The following is a 22,480-nucleotide window of genomic DNA, read 5'->3' on the forward strand; positions in this document are numbered from 1 at the left end:
TGTCCCTCCTGGGCTCCCCCAGTCCTCGCTGTGGAGGCTCCTCCTTTGTTCTGTCTTTCATGACCACATGGGCACTTGCTGATTGCGCTTGGTGGCCCGTCATCCAGGTGTGCCACCTAAACTTCACCAAAGCCCAGCACCTCTGCATCGTCTTACCCAGGAGAAAGCCAACGGGGAGAGAATTCCAGTTCACACAGCTGCAGAGAGGCTCGCCAGTGGGCACAGACACTGTGAGACGTCTTTCTCCCTGTGAAACCCCGCGAAAAGCCCCTTGCAATCCGAGGAGGAGGTCAGACAGGCACCCCAGCCGAGAGGACTTCTGTGACCACAGCTAGAAGCCTCAGAAGGCTGTGTGAATGGCTCTCCCAACTCTGCCACACGCCAGCCACACGTCCCATCCCCAGGCCACCCCCCTCCGTGGGCCTGTTTTCATTTAGAAATTGCCACATTGAGCATGCAAATGTGAAATCTGCTGAAAATTCCAGAACAGTGCCATGAGTCAATATTAATAAAGTGCATTTATCCATCACCTACAACAAGATTTTTGTCATCAAAGAAGTCAGATCACTTCATGTCAGAAGCGGAAGGAAAGGTTTCTCTCGATCCTCAGGCCAAGTTCTGGCCTCAGCGACTTGCTTCTAATTCCTCCTGATGTAATGGGTCGTGTGACCTGTTTCCTAAGAGAAAAGATGCCCTTTTGGGATGGCGTCTAGCAGTTCCCATTGTATCCAGCGCTCATGGATGACTTGATCCATTATGACAACTTCTGGGTGCCCTCAAAGCCACATCTCTGTACGTTACAGAAACTAGGCAGTGCTGTTACAAAGGCCTGAGAAATCACAGTTGCAACAGTGTTGCTGGAGAACAGAGACGGCCTCTTCTCCACCTGCCTCTGTGTGTCCAGCAATTGAGGCAGAAGGGGTCTCACTTTTCCTTCCAACACACTCTCCCACCATCAGCCACAGACTGCTTTAGCCTCACCTTGACCGCTGACCGTCCGGATTCCAGATTGCCTGCAGTCTCGGTGGCCAGCACAGCTGGAGGTGTCTTGGAGGTCATCTTTCCAGTGGCTCTTCACCTCTGTAGGCTCCAGGCACCTTTAAAAACTTGATTTTAAAAAAATCTCTGCCCTGACAATGCCAAATGATGGGCAGGGTGTGGAGGGGCAACAGGACCTCTCAGTCACAGCTGCTGGGAAATGACCCAGCCACTTTGGAAAATAGTCTGTGAGCTTCTTGCAGAACTGACCCTCACCACGCCGTCCAGAGATCCCACTCCTTGGTGCACGGCCAAGGGTGGAGAGGTTCATAGCAGCTCAAGTTGTAATTGCCAAAGCTCAGAGGCAACCAAGAAGACCTTCGTAAGCCAATTCATAAGATCTTGCTCATCCTGACGGAGGCGCATTATTCTGCACCAAAAAGAAACAAACGATCAAGCCACCAAAGGCATGGGGGCAACTTCAGTGCATAGGGCTGAGAGAAAGTAGCCAGTGTGAAGAGGCCACCTAGAGTACGATTCCAACAAGATGACGTCAGTCCAGGGAAAACTGTGGAGGCAGTAAAAAAGAACGGCCATCGTCAGGGGTCAGGAGAGAGAGATAAGGACTTTAAGGGCCTGACATAGTCTGCATGATAGTGTGAGGGCGAGTACATGTCTTTACACACGTCCAAGCCCATAGAGTGTACACCCCCAAGAGTGAACTCCCCGGTACACTGTGGTGTGGGGAGGAAACAACGTGTCTCTGAGGGTTTCTCGTAACAGGCACCGTCCTGGCAGGGGTGTTGACCATGGGGGAGGCTGTGTGTGTAGGAGGCAAGGGGTATATAGGAAATTCTGTGTCTTGCACCTCAGTTTTGCTGTGAGCCTAAGACTATGCTCAAAAATAAAGTGCACTTTAAAAGAAAAGAAAAAACTCTGGCTCTCTTTCTCAGAAAAATGCTCAAATATGCAAGCTGTTGCGCAGAGTGTCAGTGTCCAATGACCTTGGAAGCGCTAAAGGCCTGGGAACTACCATCCACTAGCCAAGATCCTGCCTGTATGGTGTTGCATGGGCCCCAGTTTAATTATCTATACTACTATCAATGGACATGTGTGATAGTGCCAGTTTGGGTCTGTTACAAATAGTACTGTGTGAGGTGTCTTTTATTGACTAAATGTACACAATTATTTTGAGCATATACTTGGCCACAGGGTATGTGTTATGTTCAAACTTAGTATACAAACCTAAAGGTTTTCCAAAGCAGATGTGATGATTTACACTCCCACCAACAGAGAATAAAAGTTTCAAAGACTTCATATACTCTCCAACTCATGCTTATGTGGGCCTTTTTAATATCAACCATTTTGGTAGATGTTTAACTATGAGTTTTTTTAAGTATATTTTTAGTTGTAGGTGGACACAATACCTTTATTTTATTTTTATGTGGTGCTCAGGAGTGAACCCAGTGCCTCATTCATGCAAGGTGAGTGCTCTATCACTTGAGCCACAACCCCAGCCCCTTACTATGACTTTAATGTGCATTTCCTTGAGGATTGACAAATGAAGCCCCTTTTCAGCTATTTTTTGGTAATTTGAATATTCTCTTTTGTAAAATGTTTATCAACTTTTTCTCCTGTTTTTCTGCTGGGTTGTTATCTTTTATTGGCTTGTGGGAGTCCTTCATATATTGTGGTCATGAGCCTTTGGTAATATATATATATATATATATATATATATATATATATGGCAAATATCTTATATGAGGCTTACATTCTCCTCCCCTTGGAGAACAAAAATCTTTTAATTTTAGCACAGTTCAACATATCAATTGTCCTTTTATAATTTGTGCTTTTTCTGACCATTTTTTAGAAATTATGCCTAAGCCATGAAAATGTTCTCTACATTTTCTTCTAGAAGCTTTAATAATTTAGTTTCCCAATTTAGATCTAAGATCACTCTGGAATCATTCCTTTGAGAACTGCTCTTTGTAGATGGTGTGAGTTAGGACCCAGGTTTCCATTTTTTCAATATGGATATCCCAATAATTCAGTACCATTTATTAAAAGGCTATCCTATCTCTAATACTCCCCAGTGCCATTCACTTTTGAGAAAAGTCTTCTAAATTTGTATGGGTGGGTGTGTATCTGGACTTTATTCCCTTCTGATAGACTATTTTTTCACCCTTGTGCAATATCATGCTCTAGTTACCATACTGTAACTATATAATAAGCCTAGATATCTATTTGTGTAAGTCCTCTAATTTTGTTCTTCTTTAAGACTGTCTTATTTATTTGCTCATTCATTTTTGCTGTATAAATATAAATGTAAGAATCAGAATGACAATTTCAAAAAAAAAACATCCTAAAATTGGGATTGAAATTGCATTGAATCTACAAATTAATTTGAGAGAGAATTGATATTTTTACAGTATTGAATTTTTTAATCCATGAACATGGTATACCTTTCTTTCCATTATTTGCACAGAGTGTCCATTATTTGGATCTTCTTGAATTTCACTTTATAATAAATTGGTACTTCCTGTGCTGAAGCATTACACTTTTTTATTAGATTAATTCTGAGATGTTTGATACCGATCTGGAAGGAATGCTTGTTTATACTGGGCTGGTTTTGATTTGAGTGCTACTGGCAATAGTTTCTTTTTCTGTTTTGTGTTTTGGGCTGTTGTTGTTGTTGCTGTTGCTGCTGCTATAAGGAAATACAAAGGATTTTTATATGTAGATTTTTATATGTCTTGTATCCAGACATTACTAAACTGTTTTATTAATGCTAAAAATTTATGGATTGTTTTGGATTTTCTATGTACACATCATGTCATTTATAAGTGGAGACATTTTCCCAAATCTCAAAGAAAATATCACCTTCTGCATGAGCCCTGTCTTTATTCTACCAGAAGAATGGGATTCTTCCCTTCCCTGGTGATCTAGCACTCACCAACTACTGCCTTGTCTCTGAGACATTGTACTCCTGCCTGAAACCTTAAGCATAGGACTTAGCCCTTTCACAGAAGCTCAGGGGCAACATTATCTCATCTAGAGTATGGATCAAGTTGAAATTTAATACACTGTAGTAGTCAGGAATTTTCCGTGTAAGTGGCAGAAACCCAAATCAAATCAGCTTGAGGGGGAAAACAAAACGAATATATTGGCTCAAGTAACAGAACACTCCACATGGATCTCTACTTTAAGTACACCTAGGTCCAGGGGCTCAGATTATATTGTACAAAGCTGTATTTCTAGATCTCTGTTTCACTTTTTTTTTTTTTGCATTGACTTTATTCTCTAAAAATACTTCCCAAGGGGCTGGGGTTGTGGCTCGGTGGTAAAGCACTTTCCTCACACGTAGGAGGTACTGGGTTCAATCCTCAGCAACACATAAAAATAAGTAAATAAAATAAAGGTGTCCATCTACAACTAAAAATATTTTTAATGCTTCCCAAACCAAGCAGTGCTTCTCCTGGACCAGGGCTCCTGGAAGCTCCTGCCTCTGCTGGAGCTAATTTCCAAGGGGAAGAAGGAACACTTTTCTACAGGTGCTCAAGCAAAAATCCTGAGAACATTCTGATTGGATGCACTGGGTCATGTGCCCATCCCTAGATTAATCACAGTGATGAGGAAGATGAGAATTGTGTGGTCCAGGTGAGTGGGGTCAACCTTATCCAAACCCAAGGACCAACAATGGGGTGATGAATGTCTCCTGAGAAAATTCAGGGCGGTTATTATCAGAAGACAGGGATGGCGGCATGCGGAGAGGGCTGAAACCACATTGTCTCGTTGAGATGACAGCCCACCAGGAAGGATATCATCTAACCCAGCCAGTGAATTACCCCTGGGGGACTCAGCTGTTCTCTAATGAATTGGGGGAAAAAAAAAAAAAAAAAGCTTTGAGCCAAAGCTGCCACTGCTACCTACTGCTCACTTCCTAGTGCCCGATCCCGCAGAACTCCACCCAATGGAAATCTGACACTCTGCAACTGTCTGACTGGTAAAACTTCTGGAAACTTCTGTGACTGTGATGCCCTCACAATGCTGCTACAACAACTCTTGGACCATTTCAGATGAACAGCCTCCCAAAGGTAAAGATCCTTGGTGTCTGCCCTCCCCATGAGGATTGCCCGTGGCTTGGGAGCAGTTGGCATCTTCCTACCCAGACAGCTGTGGCTCCATGTTCCCTTTGTCATTTCTGGTCTCTGCTCCTGGGTAGGGACTGGTGCCAGCACTCCGGGGAGAAAGAGTCTCCATTACTGCCCTCTCAGCTCCCACTTCTCCTGCAGGTGGCTAGTCTCTTCTTGGGATGACATTCCTTAGTCGGGCTGCCATCAAAAACATGCCTTGAGCCCTTCTTACCAAGATGTTCTGCATGAATACCACAAGAAGTGCAGCACATCTGTCTTAAAGCAATTTGCTTCTTTTACCAAGGAAAATGCTATTTTTAAGAGGAATAAATGGTAATGTCAATGTGCATAACCTTTGATACAGTATCCCCGTTTCTAAGAATCTATCTTAAGGAAATTATCATAGACATGCACAGAGATGCATGTAGGAGGATGTTCACTGAAGCATTATCCTTAATAGCCACCCCCCCAAAAAAAGAGAGAAGAGTCTAAATTTTCATCAGCAACAAAGACTATAGAAATGATGGTCTCAGCTGAGGGATAAAGTCATGTGCAACCATTAAAAATCAAAAATTCACTAACTAGTGAAGCTGTTCAAGGTAGGTAAGTAGAGCAAAAAGGCTATGAAGCAGATTTTCAGTTTAAGCAGATGAATCTTTATGTATAGAGCAGGAGCAGTGGCCACCCCTGTCATCCCAGCTACTCAGGAGGCTGAGGCAGGAGGATACAAGTTCAAGACCAGCCTGGGCAATTTAACAAGATCCTTTCTCAAAATGTAAAAATTAAAAGGGCTGCAGATGTAGCTCAGTGGTAGAGCACCCTGGGTTCCATCCCCAGTACTGGAATTGATCAATCAATCAATCAATCCCTATAGAAGTAGGTCTTAAAAAATACGCACCAAAATACTAGCTGAGCTGTACAACACCATTGATCCCTGACTTTTGTGTGTGAGGAACCATCACCTATATCTTTCTTACTGAGATGGGGAAACTTCACTCATCCCAACAGGACCTTGTCCACATCAGCATCGGACCACAAACACATCTGTTTTTAAAAATGTGTTTCTCTTAACTGGCCTCCAAAGGACAATTGAATTTTTTAAAGCATGAGTATTAGCCTTGAATGTGGTTTTATTGGTGGAAAAAAAATCTTTTAATGCAATGATGTTGGGAAGGGACCAACTTTGAAAACCAGAAGCAGGCTTTTGAGGCCAAGAGTCCCAGCTGGGACGCAAAAGCCAGAGGCTGCCCTCCCATTGTGCTGAGGTTGGAGACAGCAGTGGGAGACTTCCCTCCTGCTTTCCAAACTCAGAAAAGCTGCTCCGTGGTCTCTGTGATAATAAGTCCTGATAAAGCAGGCGACACAGATGAGGCTCCAAAGTCTCTTCCAAGCCCGGTCCGCTCAGAGGTGATGTAAACAAAACACTTTGGCCAGGAACAGAAAGAGGTGCAGAGAGCCTGGGTGGACAGACAGCTTTGTGCAGAAATCTACAGACAATAAAAGGGGCCAGGCAGGAATCTTCTCCTCCTTTAAACATGGGACTTTGGCTGTCCCTGGGACCCTTTATTGTTTGTTTTTCCTGATTCTTGCTGCATCTTAAATGTGAGCATTGTTTTAAGCAAAGTTGTTGTATGTTAATTTACTTTGCCAAACACACAGCACCGTCTCCAGAGCTGACATGATAGATGGTAACTGCGCTGGCGATTGGCCCCAAAGGCGGTAATTTGTGTTTTGAAATTCCTTAATTATATATGTACACAGAGACTTTAATAGCCCCCACAGAGGCACCGGGCTGGACCAGAGTCCCTAAACCTGAGACAGAAACAGGAATAAAAACTTAAGGAAGAGTTTTAAATCAGCAATGGGGGTAAATCATATTTTAAAAAAAAAAAATCTAATGTAGACACTAAGACATTCTAATCACCACATCTATAATTACAAAGCAAAGTAAATCACTAAAAATGTTAAGAGTCTTCAGTATGATGAAGAAGAATAATTAACTTTTAACTTGAAGCTGCCATCGATGTGGGATGACTCAGGCTAACCCTGGGGAACTGTAAGGACGACAAAGGAAATCGGCTCTCTGAGCTGCGAGGAGACGCCGGTGACTTCACAGAGGTTCGGGTCTCACTGTTCCACACAGCAAGGCATGAACTGCTCAAATGAAGACTTGTGGCAGTGCCACCTGAGACCACCCAACTTTTCAAACGTTAAAGCAATTCTATCATACATCGTGCACTCTCGATCAGCAAGCAGCAGGTGCGTCTCTGGACACTCACGAAGCATGTTCACCTGGAGCTGCCCGGCCACCTACACAGCATCGTGTTGCAGAAGAGGAAGCCAAAGTTCAGAGGACCCCAGGGTCCAAAGTGACAGAGGCAAGGCCAGTGTCCACTCTGCCAAGCTGTCTCCCTGCAGGGCTAGGGCCTGTGCTGCCAGGACAGGAAAGAAGCCATGTGGGTTCATCTATGCCACCAGGCAAGAAGGCCCACAGGACTGGCACCTAGAAACACTGGCCAGCCAATGTTAGGACGGCCCAGTGAGAAGGAATAACCCCTGTCTGGAGCCCAAGACCCTGCTCCTGCTGGTGACCCCAACTCTCTCCTGGGGAAGTGGTAGCAGCTACTTGGGGACAGATCCCATTTTTGCCACTGTCCTCTAGGATACCTTGGGCAGCACATGAATTTCTCCAAACAACAGCTTCCCCTTATTTGCAGGCAGGTCAATACCTGTCTGAATAACTCATAGAACTGTTGTGATGATAAAAATGAGAAAATTCACGCCCAGCACGTAGGCTGGGAGGAACTGCTAGGTCCGTGGGAAAAGAAACGGCAGGTCATGAATTCAGTACACGAAGGTGTCTGAATGCAAAGTATCTATACTTAAAGAAGGGCTGTAACCACTACTCAAAAACATAGCACTGAGAAGTCTCGTTGTGCAGCCCGTCGCTGGTCCTCTGAGACCTGCAAAAGGACAGGTGAGACCCAGTCCCCATCCTTAGAGCAGGTTCCATACGTAATAAATGAAATGTCCTTAGCCCCAGGGGGGTCAGCTGCCACAGGAACTGTAACATCATACCCTTTGTCAGAGCTGCAGGGAAAGTTCATCAGAAAGAGCTTGGGAAGCAGTATGCAGAGAGGTCCCAGGGCTGAAGGCCTTGGAGACAAGGCAGCAAGATCAGCCAGGTCCTCAGGACTCGAAGGTGGGCCAGGGAGCAGCAGCATCCCTGAGAGCCGGCCAGCTGTCGGGGTCTGGCCCCATCCAGACCTGCTGAACCAGAATTTGACAGTTTCCCCAAAAAGTCAATGCAGAATGACTCGATGTTGGCAGCTTTCTCTCTGGGTATACTTTCAGAACAAATGAAAGCAGGGACTCGGACAGAAGCTTCTGCACCAGTGCTCACAGCAGCACTGTCCACAATACCCAAAAGGTGGGACCAGCCCTCGTGTCCACAGGTGGAGGGATGGATCCCAGTGGAATGTCACACGGCCTCGAAAACAAAGGGGGCTGATTCTGGCATGACAGGGAAGAACCCTGAGGACGTCCCGCTAAGTGAGGTAAGCCAGTCTTGAAAGGATGATTACTAACTGAGGCCACTTCTGTGAGGTTCCTAGAGCCATGAGATCCACAGAGTCAGAAAGCAGAGGGTTTGCCGGGGGCCGGAGGAGGAGAGAATGAGGAGTGCTTCCTGACACAGAGCTTCATTTTGGCGAGATGAAAGGTCCTGGAGGCGGATGGGGTGATGGCTGTCCAACAACGTGAATGTACTTAACACCACTGCATGCTTAAAGTGGTTAAAATGTTGAATTTTGTCTATTTTACTATCAAAAAGTGCTTTTTTCAGTGCTAGTGATGGTCTCACACATGTTCTCTACCACTGAGCTGCATCCCCAGCCCCAAAACTATGGTTCAGTATTTTTTAAAATACTGAAGATGTCCTCTAAGTCTCGGCTGTAATCCTGTCCATGTGCAGCATCAGGTGAGCAACGTCCACACCTGGGTGGAAACAGTTGCTTGTCCTGGGAGTTGGGAGAATTGGAGTCTGGACCCGGGCTCTCTGGTGCCTTCCTGAACTTGGACGAGACTCCTGCCTTTCAAAGCCCTGTTTCCGTAACTGCAGCCCAAAGCATCTGACGATCCTCAACATCCCTTCTAGTTACCACAGCAGGAGCGTCTCCCCTGTTTTCAGCTGTTCACCTCTGTGACTGAAAGACCTGACCCACACAATTGTAGAGGAGGAAGGGTTTATTTAAAGGCTCCCGGTTTCAAAGGTCTCAATCCATAAATAGCCGGCTCCATTCCTTGGGGCTCGAGGTGAGGCAGGAACAACATGGTAGAAGAGTGAGGCTGAGGGACACAGCTCACATGATGATCAGAAAGCAGAGAGAGAGAGAGAGACTCCACTCCAGAAACAAATACACACCCCAAAGCCACACCCCCAGTTCCCACCTCCTCCAGCCACACCCCACCACTTCAGTTACCCCTCAGTTAATCCCTATCACGGGATTAATCTATTGATGGAGTTAAGACTCTCACAATCCCATCATTTCTCCTCTGAATCTTTTTGCATTGTCTCACAAGTGAGCTTTTGGGGGACACCACATCTAAACCATAACATCCCCAGAGTTCAGTGGCACCTACATTAATTTGTTTGTAAAATATACAATTCCTGAACTCCACCTTCAGAGAGTCTGACTCAATCAGAGTCTAGAAATTGCTCGTTCAACAAGCAATTCAGGTGATTCCAATGCAGGATTCCTTGGAACACCTTGAGAAGTACCTTGGCTTACTTATTGTACAGCTTTCTTAAAAAAAAAAAAAGTGTAGTCACATTAGATCCTAGATAAGTTACTCAATCACTCAGTATCCCCAATTTCTTCTTTTGCAAATGAGGATTATAATAGTACTCATCTCACAGGAAAGTAATTGGGTTCAAGGATATGAAGTGCTTGGAATGATGTCCTAGGTGGGCACCAGAAATAGTCTGAGGTGTGCATGGCAGAGGGATCCCTTCGAGATCAGCACCTATACAAGGCAAAGGTTGGACCATGGGAGAACGAGGATAGTGAAGTTGCCACAGTGGTCTCGTTTGAGTACACGGTACGTTTGGGGCTCTGAGGTCTTTATTCCTCTCCACCGTGAACCAGATACCCCTGGGGAGTGGGCACAACCTTGGACAAGTTGGCTCTGGGCAATTCCAGGAAAGTGACGCAGCCAAGGAGCTGCCAGCAGGCCATCACCCTGGCTCACTGTAAAGGGCTCTGCGGGACCACAGTGCCCACCTTACCCTGGCTGGTGCTTGCTTACCAGACAGCCACCCCTCCCCAACTCCCACTCCTCCTGCTGCAGGTGCACCACCTTCAGCAGGCTGGGGACCTCCCCAGGCTGGTGAGCCTGCTGCCCCTGCAGGTGACACTTGAGGCACTAGAGCATGTATGGCCAGAGTCCATTGCCTGATGGACTCACTCAGCCCTTCACGCCTCCCAGCAGGAGTTATTCCCATCAAGCCCTGTGTCTCACAGAAGGAAACTGTGACTCAGAGGGCCAGGGCTTGGCCAAGACCACCCAGTTAGACCACAGCAGAACTACAACTTAAGCTCAGCAAATCCAGTCCCTGAGGGTGCACACCTAACCACTAATCTCTCCTGCCCTCCATTGAGCCTCTACAGACTTGGGAATGACAAGGCTTGAGTGGATGTTGGCAGGAAAGACAACATGACAGGGTGGGACCTGGCAGGTTTGTCTCCCCAGGAACTGAGTCTGCCCACAGGGATTGCTCTGGAAACACTGGAGAAGTCAGTGGGCCACCGTGCTCCAGCCAAAGGACCTGAAAGTGGAAACACGGCTTTTGTTGAACCCTATTTCACCATGTGGCCAAAGGCCATCCTCCCCACTCTGGGCTCAGCGTATAGTGAGGGGTCAGATAGCCCTGGCTCTCTGGCAGCATCCCCTGGCCAAGGTTAGGAAGTAGTATTACTTCAAACTACAGTCACCCACTCTCTACTTGCTGTTACTATGTTCTGAGCTGCTATCTTCCACCACACTCTTCTGCCATGACGTCCTGCCTTACCTCAAGACCTAAGGAATGAAGTCAGCCATCTGTGGACTGAGACCTCAGAAACTGTGAATGCCAAATAAACTTTTCCTCCTGTAAAATTTTTGTGTTAGATATTTTGGTCACAGCAGCAAAAAAAAAATTAACTGAAACAGAATTTGGTACCGAGAAGTTGAATTGTTGCTGTGACTAACTTAACCATGTAGTTCAGAAGCTTTTGAAACTTTATGGAATTTATGGGGGAATTTTGAGTTTACAGATGCAAGCTGTAAAGGTTTTATAAATTATTGTAAGTGAAGCTTAATGGGTGTTTCTGGTGGAAATTCAGAAGACCAATGCTGATAGGACTGTGGACAGTAAAGACTGGGGTCATGAGGTTTCAGAGAAGGAGGACTCTATTAGAAATTGGACCAGAGGCCATTCTTGTTAGTTCTGGCTAAGAAATTATCTACACTTTGCCCATGTCCTGAGACTTTCTGTGAGACTGAATTTAAAGGCAATGGACTAATTAATTCTAATTAATGGAGAAATTTTTAAGGCAGCACAGCCTTTGGGGGGTGACATGGAAATTGCTGGCAGTTTTTTTAGTCAAATTTATCGTGATAATAAGAAGCAGAAAGCAAAGCAGAAAGATTTGGAAAACTTTCAGTTTGACCAGAAATCTGCTAGTAAAACTGGGGCTAAGGAATATGTGGTTGTTAAAGTCATTACAGACACTGAAGAAATGCTAAAGACTTTGCCCAGAGAAATAGGAAAGATGACTTGAGGGTTCTCAGGAATTGACAAGATCACACACATCTCAGTCTCAAGGGTGTGAAAGTAAAAATTCCTTTGAGAAAAGACCAGTGGAGTTCCCTGCTTGCACATTTGTCCACCACATTCTTCTGCCATAATGTCCTGCCTTATCATCAGGTCCTGAGGAATGGAGTTGGTAATCTACAAAATGAGACCTCTGAAACCTTGAGTAGCAGAGAAACTTTCCCCCTTAAAGAAAAAAAAAAAGTCATCCCTCCAGAGAAGTGGGCCAGCATCTTGCCCTATCATAAGCAAGGTTCCTGTATCCCTTTGCCGTCCCTCAGCCAGCCTATGACAGGCCACAGGTGCCCTTTCAATCATTGGGTCATCTCCATGGACTCAGCTGCAGCTCTGGACCTCCCAGGTTCCTCCTCCTGTCCCTGCCCAGAGCTGACACCTGGCACTCGAAGGGCACTATCTGCCCCCACACACACACATACACAGCGATGGGGACTTCCAGAGCCAAGCCCACCCACACTGTCCAGGATCCCAGAAGACACAGCCCCAGGCCCCACTGGGCCAGGAGAAGGGGCCAGACACATGGCATTCAGGATGAGGAGCAAGGAGCAACTTCCTGATCCTGGAGTAACTTTCAGTCTTCTTGTCACAGCATCTGCCTCTCTGGCATTGGACACACGGGTCTGACTTGCTTCACGCCGGGTCCTTTGTTCTCAGGACTCAAGGGAAACCAGAGTCCACCTCATTAGGCAGTCAGACTCTCCCTTAGCCTCTGCCTACCAGCTTTGTGACTTTGGCCATGGACTCAGTGTCCCATCTGTAACAGGGGATCATAAAGCACACACCTGAAAGGGCTGGTGAAGAATCCACAGGATTAATGCTACCCAGCTCTCGCCAGCAGGTGTCGATGGCAGCTGCTGTCACTGCACTCCACACTCACCCAGGAAGGAGCTGGTGCTCTGGCCCACACGAGTCCTGTAGGGCAGGGTTGCCCCATCCATGCCCAAAGCCTTGGTGCCCAAAGGGGGCCAAGGGATGCCTGGATGGTCAGACCAAGACTGGCTAAGGACAGGAACCACAGAACAGGTCGGGCACCAAGGACCTACGGGCAAGATTCTGAGTGAGGCCCACCAGTCACCAGGACCCTGGCAGTGCCCAGCCTCTGAAGACTGCCTTTCAAACTCCAGACCCACAGGCCTGCGCCCCCCACCCAGGCTGCACACAGCAAAGCCCACCCTGCGGCGGTGGAAAGAGCAGAGGGCATGGGATCCACCTCCTTCAGTGGAACGGAGAGGTCAAACCCAAAGTCTTACTCAAGTTGGTGCATGAACCAGCTGAGCAGGGACCTTCTCCGCCAGCTGGTGTGCGCTGACCCAGCACGCTGCAAGGCTCAGACCCTGCCTGCGCCCCATACCCAGCTGGCAGGGGAGACCGCCCAGTCCCGGGATCTCTCAGGTCCCACCAAAGATGAGGACTACTTCCCTCTTCCCTTCAGACTCTGGCCACCTGCCTCCTGCCCAGCGAAACCTGACCCAGCAGGCACAAGGGGCCCTTCCAAGGGTGCTGCAAGCCCATTTCCTCTCCTTGTGACTCTTTTCCACGAGGACGAGAAGGGAGCTGACTTGAGCAGTGAATCATCCCTGTGAAGAAGAGAAGTTCCCTTGGAAATGAAGGGCCGGCTGCTGACAGGCCAGCTGCCTAATGAAGCAATAAAGGCCTGTGTTCCCCCCACCCGTCGCTGCCCTGCTCCTACATGTACAATTATTACAAAAATCAAAGAGAGGAATATTGCCTTGAGATATGATTTCCATATTGGTATGGATTTTATTATACAAGCAGTACAATACGCTCCATTATCATTTTGATTATATGCGCCTTTCATTTGCACGATTGGACCATTATCTGCAGTACATTCATTACATTATAAGAAACTGGAACTCTATCCTTAAGATGAATTGTAAAAAAGGATTTCTATTTTTTGCAGATTGATATTTCAGGGGAGAACATTAAACAGCAAACATTATTTGTAAAGTTTTTTTTTTTCCAACATAAACTCTTAAAAAGAAGGAAATAACCCTGATATTTCTAACAGACAGAAAAGCCCCAGGCTAGATGCAATAAATGATTGCAATTTAGAATGCGTGTACTATTAGGGACTCCTGATTAAATTGTAAGTTCCTTGAGAGAAAGGAAGTCAAATAGATGAAGCTGGGATTCAGCCTGGTGGCTAGGAGAGAGGAGATCCTCTGCTTAAGGAACAGAGAGACGTGACCTTAACATTGGCCTCTAACCTGGGAGGTTAGATCACAGGGAGCAGGAGATGTCTAGGGAAGGAGGGGCGGGTGTCCACAGTCAGGTGGGACCCTTAGAGTTGCCTCACTCAGATCTCCCTGTGGAGAAGGCAGAAGGTTTATCTGGTGATGCTTGGGAGACATGTCGCTCACTGTCCCTGTCGAAGCAGGAGAGAGGGCCAGGATAGGAGCCAAGCTTTGCTCCCAAGCCCAGCTCTCAGCCACCGGGCACCCGAAGCCGAGCAGAGTCAGAGCCCAGGGTTCCCGCTGTGCAGCAGGGCAGGGGCTGCAAAGTAGTGGCCCCACCCAAGCCTAGAAGCCGTGTGTCTCCCGGCCAAGTCCCTCCTCTCTGACTCTCAGTTTCCCCATTGATACAATATGACGAACACCTTGTCTGAGTGGGTCCCAGGTGTGCCAGGTAGAGCCACAGGTGGGAAAGCCCTTGAAAGGCGAGCCCGGACCTCATGGCTCTGCCCAGCACAGCCCAGCTAAAGAGGAAGCAGCACCCTGTCCTCCGGGCCCCAGTTCAAATGCCACCTCCCCTGTGACACCCTCCCTGATGCCCCAGCTAGAAGCCGTGGCCATTGCCACTCTATCACATGGCATTCCCCTTGAGTCACCTTTTACTCACGCCCACTCATTGATGAGAATGTTTCAAACTTCCGGTCACTGTTTACTGGTAGTGGTCATGAAATCAATTTTAGGGGCTGCAACCAGCACACTTTTTTTTTTTTTCAATGAAATAACAGGCAAGAACAGAAAAGATCAGAACGTCACACAAAGCAGAGTGAGCGTTGGCTGCCAGTGGCTTTTCCGGAAGCTTATGAATGTGCGCTGGATCACAGGGGCAGCCACGGTTCTGTCAATGGGTCAAGTGATAACATGGGAAGTGCACTGTCCCCGAGTCTGAGCCACTGAGGGCAGACTTCTGGCCTCCTGAGCCCGACAGCCATCCCCATGTGTAGCGCCCAGGCCAGCAAGTGTTTGTTGACTGAATCCTTGTCCCTATCATAGTTATTAGGTGACAGCATCACGTACAACTTGGACCCAGTTGGGGTCAGGGAAAGTGTGTAATTACTGTCTCTGGGCACAAACTCGGCCAGTGGGAAGGGCCCAGGGTCTTATCACCAGCTTCTGCAGAAGTAATTAGCGCTCTTTAGAAATGGTCTCTCCACCCTGAGCATTGAGTATCACCCAAATCCTCCCTGCTCCTGGCGGGGAACCTGGGAGGATTAGACGCCCTCTGGCTCTGCTCCCTGCAGCCCACTGGGCGGTGGTTGGGCTGTCTCAATCTCTAGAAGATCCTTTTATATACTGTTATATTGATTTTTAAAACATTTTTAGTCGACACAATGAAAAGCTCACCCAGGGGTCCTCCTTCAAATCCAGAGTTTAAAAAAAAAAAAAATCCATACCTTAACCCCTTCCTGCCCGGAGCTTCCTTGCCCAGAGCGTTTGGGGGCTGCAGGGGGACCAGCTTTTACTCCCGTGGTTCTCTAACCCCTTTTAGAATAAATTGATTGATTTCTGAATCAGCATTTTCAACGTCCTTTCTCTTCCTAATGCTTGACACAGAGCCTCGGGGCGGGGCGTGTTGAGAGTCAATCTTTACCTTACTTTAAAAAAAAAAAAGGCCCCAGAGTGTTATTTTTAGAACCCGCAGCTCTTTATTTATGTGATCCTACGTCTGCAGAACAAGTTCATCAATTACTTTAACTCCTGCTGGACACGGGGCTGGCTTTCCAGAGTTGCTGGAAGGTTCATGCACCCTTTTAGCTCTGGGTTTAAATCTCCATGAAGGCTCAGAGTGAAGGCTCTTAACCTTCTTCTCCCACAGCCCCTCCCAGGCCCGGCCCCTGCTGGGTGGCTCTGTAGACCCCAGGGCAGGCGGGGCCTCTGCACCTTTGGGGTGTTTTGTGCAGCTTCAGCCTCGGGACTGGCTGAGCACAGCCTCGCAGCCTGTCCGGAGGGCCCTCTGCCTGCAGTCTGCTCCCAGTGCCCCCCCCTCCCCAGAACCCCTGACATCCTCCTCTGCCCCCCTGCACCTCCACACACCAGACTGAGAGCCAACCGCGTAGAAGCCAGGTAAGGGAGGGGCCGCCCAAAGAGGTAGGGTGGACACCAGAAGCTCCCAACAGCCCACCTACTGCGTGCTCCCCACCCCCAGCCCATGAGCCCGGCCTCCAGGGAAGGTGGAGGCGTGGTCCCTGCCTCGTCCATCGTACATACCAACTCAGGGACCTCAGGGGACACCTGGGCACCAGGCAGCCAGAAGGAGGCTCTGAGCCAGGGTGGTACCAACTCAGGGACCTCAGGGGACACTGGGCGTGAGGACTGAAATCCAGAAGACAGAACCAGATGAAAGAGACCCAAAGAGGTGACCAAAGGGTAGAGGACAAATAGCACTGAGACGGACTCCGAGAAAGAGGCTGGAAGGCTGAGGAAGAGGAGCAGGCCACCAAGAGCCACACCAGAGAGTGGAAACCAGGACTGTGCCCAAGGGGGGAGCTCCAGGGGCAGAAGGTCCCGGCAGTCACAAAGGAGGAGGCAAGAGCGGCCAGCACTGTGGGCAGGGTTGGGGCAGGAGCCAGTCCAGGACAGCAGGACAACCAGCTGGAGGAAAGGACATGAAACAGGACGGGGAAGTCAGCCTGCCCTTCCCAGGAGCTTGCCTGGGCAGGCAAAGAAAGATTTGAGGGATGGGTGTAAGTGTTGATGAGAAGCCAGGAGAGAGAGGAACCAGGTGAGGCTAGATGTTAGGTCCTTGTCTTATAAAGAATCTAAAGACTCTCCAATTGTGTGCCTACCCTGGGCTGCACAATTCAGGAAGCTTTTAGAACCAAGTCTCGTGACAATCTTTGTCTCTCCTAAATAGGATGATGGGCTGCCCTCCCCGGGTTTTGCTTTTTATTTTTAAATTAAATGTTACAACCTAAAAGGAAACACTATAACCTCAAATGCCCCTTTTTGCTTTGGTCCCCAGGAAGCTCAGAGCTAAGCCTGCAGCCAAATGAAAGAATCACATGGAAGAACAGAAAATAAAAGTCTGAATTCGTTTTCTCCTTAGCCACATCATGACATTCTGTCTATGTTTCCCTTGGTCCCTAATTTATCTTTTTACTTTTCAACTTGTCTCTGTTCCACTCTCTCTCCCGACAGGCTGCTGGTGGAGTTTGGTGGAATGACGCAATGTGTCCATTCCAGAACCCTGGTCACCATGGGGCACTTGGAGGCTGCAAGGTGAGTCTGCCTGGTCTCTGCCATGGCCTGCGACCCTCGAAGCTTTCCAAGGAAAGCTGCTGTCCTACAACGGCCACTTGCCCACTGGTGAGCAAAAGAGGAGAAATACCAGCGCGATTTCTAACTAATCTTGAATAAGTCAGATATAGGTTTTCCCCCACCTCTGGGAAGATTGTCAAGTACAACAATGTGGCTTTGAGCTTCTGACAGATGCTAATGAATTGTTGTTTACATTTTTGATTTACTGCCTAAACAAAGATAAGACATGCTCTTGAAAACACATTGAATGCACAATCCAAACACATCCATTAAATCTGTCACAATAAACATGACAGCTTTCTTCTAACCTAACAACTGGCATGCCTCATTTGCATATTAATGAGAAAACCGGGATCAGCCTGCACAAATTATTTATATCTCATGAAGGGGCTGCTCCTGGTGACAGTGAAGCTCTTGGGGTGTAAATACACCAACTTAATACCTTGGCCGTTTTGATGCCTCCTCCCTGGCTTCACGTGGGCAGCCCTGGGGTCCTGGTGGGTTACTTCTGCCAAGTCGGTGGGTGCAGGGATCCCCGGTGGGGGTCAGCATGGCCGAGAGAGATCCTGGCCTGCCTTGGATTCTGTCAGCACTCCGGGGATACTGACTGGGCACCTGCTGTGGCCTGTTCAGTGCTTCCCAAGTGAAGTACTGACTTGGTCATAAGTTGCATCAGAATGAACTGAAAGAAAAATATTAGGCGTCCGTTGGTACCAAGCAGGCATGAGGACCTTCCGCACGCATCCTCGCTCTGGACCCTCACGGGAGCCTAGGTCAGGGTTGGCAAAAGCCAGGTGTATGTACCACCCCTGCTTTGCCCTCCCTTGCCATGGCAGACAGGGCTGGCCAACGCCAAAGCTTTCATCTGAGCTTGGGATCAAATCCAAGTCCTCAACACAGGTTTCAGGAGGCTGCCACTGTCCTCCTGGGGCCCACAGGCCATGAAACTCGTAGTATCCAGCCTCAGGTAGTATGATTATTTCATCAGAGGAACGTGGGAAAGACCCATTCAGAAAGCTAGGGGACCTGCCCAGGCGACCCGGGGGAGGAGAAGTCAAGACCAAGTCAGGGGTCCCCAGCTGCCAGCGCAGCTCCCTGCACGCTTCTGTGTCACTTCCTGCCTCGCTCCCCTTCCACAGTTCCACCTGGCCTGGGCCTCTGGGTGGGTTCTAGGCTGGTTATGATGAAGCAGCAAAATTCAGACTTAAGGTCCTGGAGAAGAGAGTGCTGCAGTCAGAAGCAGTCCAGGCTGCACCACCCTGGGTGGCCCCTTCAGCGTCCCCAGCTCCCCAGCGCTGCAGGTCTGCAGGATGCTCTCCTCACACCCTGTCTCAGCTGAACGCAGCCTCACTGAGTGGCCTTGGGCAATTGACCTGTTTCTCTGAGTCTGTGAATGGGAAATGACAGCTCTCCCCTCCGTCCACTCTTGTGAACCCAGAAGAGAAGCTGCTCTGGAGAAACCAGGAAGAGCTCGCCCAACAAATGGCGGCTGCCAGTGTCAAATGCTCCAGTGGTCCCAAGCCACGGCTCCAGCAGGCTCCGCCCCACAGCTTCCTGCTGGGTGTAAAGGGGTCAAGGGAACAGCGGGTGCTCTCAGGAAGTGCTGAGCCATCTAGGGAGCCCCGTACCTGCCCAGACACAGGATCCCCTCCCCCTCCTCCTCCCTCCACTCCCTAGCGTCTTCTCCCAGAGGGGTCTGTCCCTTAGCTGGAACTCCCACACCCCAACATCACAAGGTCAGGCAACTCAGCCCTGGTCCCTCCTTTAGAAGTCTCTACCTCGTTTGCACTTGGCAGCACCCCCACCCCAGGCTTTGACCCAGGGCACTGAAAGGTCCCTTGGACAGCCACGGAGGTGTTCCCAGAAGACAGGTGCTCAGAATGCTGAGGAGACCCCAGAGAACAAGGCAGAGCAGGCCAAAGGCACTCCGTAAAGGGATTGTTGGAGACTGCTGCTACTGGGAATTTTTACTCCGGATTATCTCATCCACATCATTTCACATGGAAAAAAGTTCCATTCCAATTAAATTAAGGTGTGAATGGAGGAGCTGGGTTGTGGCTCAGCGGTAGAGCGCTCGCCTAGCATGTGCAAGGCCCTGGGTTCGATCCTCAGCACCACATAAATAAAGATATTGTGTCCAACTACAACTGAAAAATAAATATTAAAAAAATATATGTGAATGGAGGCTGGGCTATGCTGGGATATTGCCCTGGTTCAATCCCCAGCACCAAACACACACACACACACACACACACACACATACACGCATACACGTATACACACGCTTTCACATGCATACACACATATACACACATAAACACATATGCATATATACACACATACACACACATACATAAACACATGCATACACACACATACACATACACATGCATATACACATATACCTACTCATACACACACACAAATGGAAATGCAAACACCTCTGAAACTGCAACTCTTTCCCCTCCTTGATCTTCTTTACCATTTCTGAGATCCATGTGTCAGACTCCATGCTGAGGGTCACACACCTTGGGAGGAAGCTCCTGAGTGACCCCAGTGACCCTGCTTCCTGGCTTGTGCATCTTTGAGTAACACCTCTCCCTTGAGTGTGGAGTGAGCTACTTCACAGCTCACTTCTGACACATAGACCATGGCAGGGGTGAGGACATGGCACTCTTAGGATTAGATTATAAAGAATATGGCTTCTGGATTAGGTGCCCCACGACTGCCCACTCCAGGAGAAGCCCGCTGCCATGCCCTGGGGCAGCCTCTGCAGAAGTCCACCCTGCAGACCTGACAGGGCAGGGACCCCAGCCAGTGGCCATCAAGGAATTGAGGATCCTTTTCCCTCAGTTCACAAGGAACTGAAACCTCCCACAATCAGGTGAGTGAGCCTGCGTCACCGGTGGGGTGCACCCAGTCGGGTCTTGAGACGAGACGCAGCCCAGCCCACACGTTGGCTGTGCTTGCCGGAGACCATGAGGCACAGGCAGCAGCCTTAGCCAACCTGGATTCCTGATGCACAGAAACTACAGGATAACAAATGTTTGTGGTTTCCAGCCGCTAAGTTTAGGGACAATTTATTATGCAGTAATGAACAACTAATACATCTTAGGTGGAACCATATAGAATCCCTGTTTTATTAAGTTTTAAAAAGTTAAATATCAGCAATTTCTTATGAGTCAAACTAAATATTTTATCCTATTCATTCTACATGCATCCTGCAAACTATGTGCTGTTTAACCTCATTCCAAAAATGTAGAATAGGCTCTCCGAGGTCATGTGACTTCCCAGATTGTGGTGGGTGTGTGCCGCAGCTGGACGGGAAGCCATGGCAGCACCTGCCAGCTACTTCTCCATGGCACTGCCGGCTGGACCCAGTGATGCACCAGGGAACAAATGAATGGGGCACAGCCCTTACTTTCAAGGAAACAGAGAGGTTCCATTACAAACTTCAAGCCAAGAGAGGCAGAACACCCCCGGGGGACAGAGCCCCTATAATGCCCCAGCCAACCCAAGGGTAGAAAATAAAACACAGACATCTGGTGGCAATTATCTCTAAAAGATCAGACCTGTGACATTTCTGCAAGGAGACCAATTCCACCACGATCCCTTCCACCTATTAGTCACCATCTCACAATTATTTTGCCTTTTCTAATCAGCAAACAGGCTTTTGAAGCCCTGGCTTGAACACATTTATCATCTCTGATACTATGTGGAGAGAATCAATTTTATTTACCCTGGCTAAGCCTACCAAGAACTCATTTGTAATTAAAGACGGACGAGTGAGGGAAAGGATTTGTTACTGCTAAAATAGGTCAAACGTTCCCATCCTCCGAGTGCCCAGCATGTCCATTTCAGACCCTCAGTGGCTGCTCGTGGGCAGCTCCGGGTGCTCCACAACTTCTCTCCCTAGAGGGAACTCAGGTCAGGGTCCTTCTGCGTCTCTGTGGGAGTTGCCTTGATTGTGTTCAGCCCGTGGAGAGACCCGCTGCTGGAGACTCTGCTCCCGCTGGAGTGGCTCGTGCCCGGCTCTGGCAAGATGGGCAGACAAGGGCCCAAGGGAGACACCGTGTGCCTGCAAGGCCTGGGACATCCGGAAGCCATGCCAGTTGTGATTCTCCTTGGATCCATATGGTTGCTCCTGGGGGTGCAAGTGGGCATTTCTAATCAGCAGGGGTCTCTCGGGACGCAGAGAGCAGGTCTCCTCACTCCAAGCCCCCGTTGGGACCAGGGGGCTCTGCTTCACCTCCAGCGGCAGGTTCATGGCTTCGGTGAGGTACCGCGCACCCGGGGCAGGGTCGGCCCCTGTGGTGACTCTCCTCTGCTTCCCCAGACAGCGTGGACGGCTGCGCTCGGGAGCCACACGTCTTGCGGGTCTTTATTGGGCGAACGTGACAAGAAGGGGAAAATGGAAGCCTCCCGAAGGAGAGAGTGATCCGGCCACGGCTTCCTTTCCCCCTTTTTCACATTAAAGGCCTATCTGACAGCCTCGCCCACAGAGAAACCTCATAGGAATTAAGATATTCCAGATATTCTTAGAAAAATGAAATATTGAAGAATGGCTTCCTGAGCTGATAATGGTGGTACATTTGAAAAATAGACCGGAGCGCCGTGTTTAAAAGCCTGAAGTCATAAACGGCATTATGAATGGATGGAGAGGGAACCTCTAGGAGCAGACTTCATTGGTGTCACCGTAAACGATGGATGCTGTCACTCTTTTTTATATATAACAAGAAGATACGCCGCTGCATCCAGATCTCATTGTAGAAACTGTCAGGCTCACTGAAATAGCATTGCATGAGCTATTTATGATGATATGAGGGAAACACAAGGTTAAGAGATCTTTATCTACTGCCTATGGAAACGCTTCCACACCGAGGCCGTCGAAGAAGTCACCTTCGGGATAACCCGTGACATTGGGGGAGCCTGGAAAGTGAGATTCACCAGCGGAGACCGCGTCGGATCCCAACGATGTTCCTGCGCACCCC

The sequence above is a fragment of the Ictidomys tridecemlineatus genome, chromosome 1 (assembly GCF_052094955.1).
Source record: "Ictidomys tridecemlineatus isolate mIctTri1 chromosome 1, mIctTri1.hap1, whole genome shotgun sequence".
NCBI classification, from domain to species: domain Eukaryota; kingdom Metazoa; phylum Chordata; class Mammalia; order Rodentia; family Sciuridae; genus Ictidomys; species Ictidomys tridecemlineatus.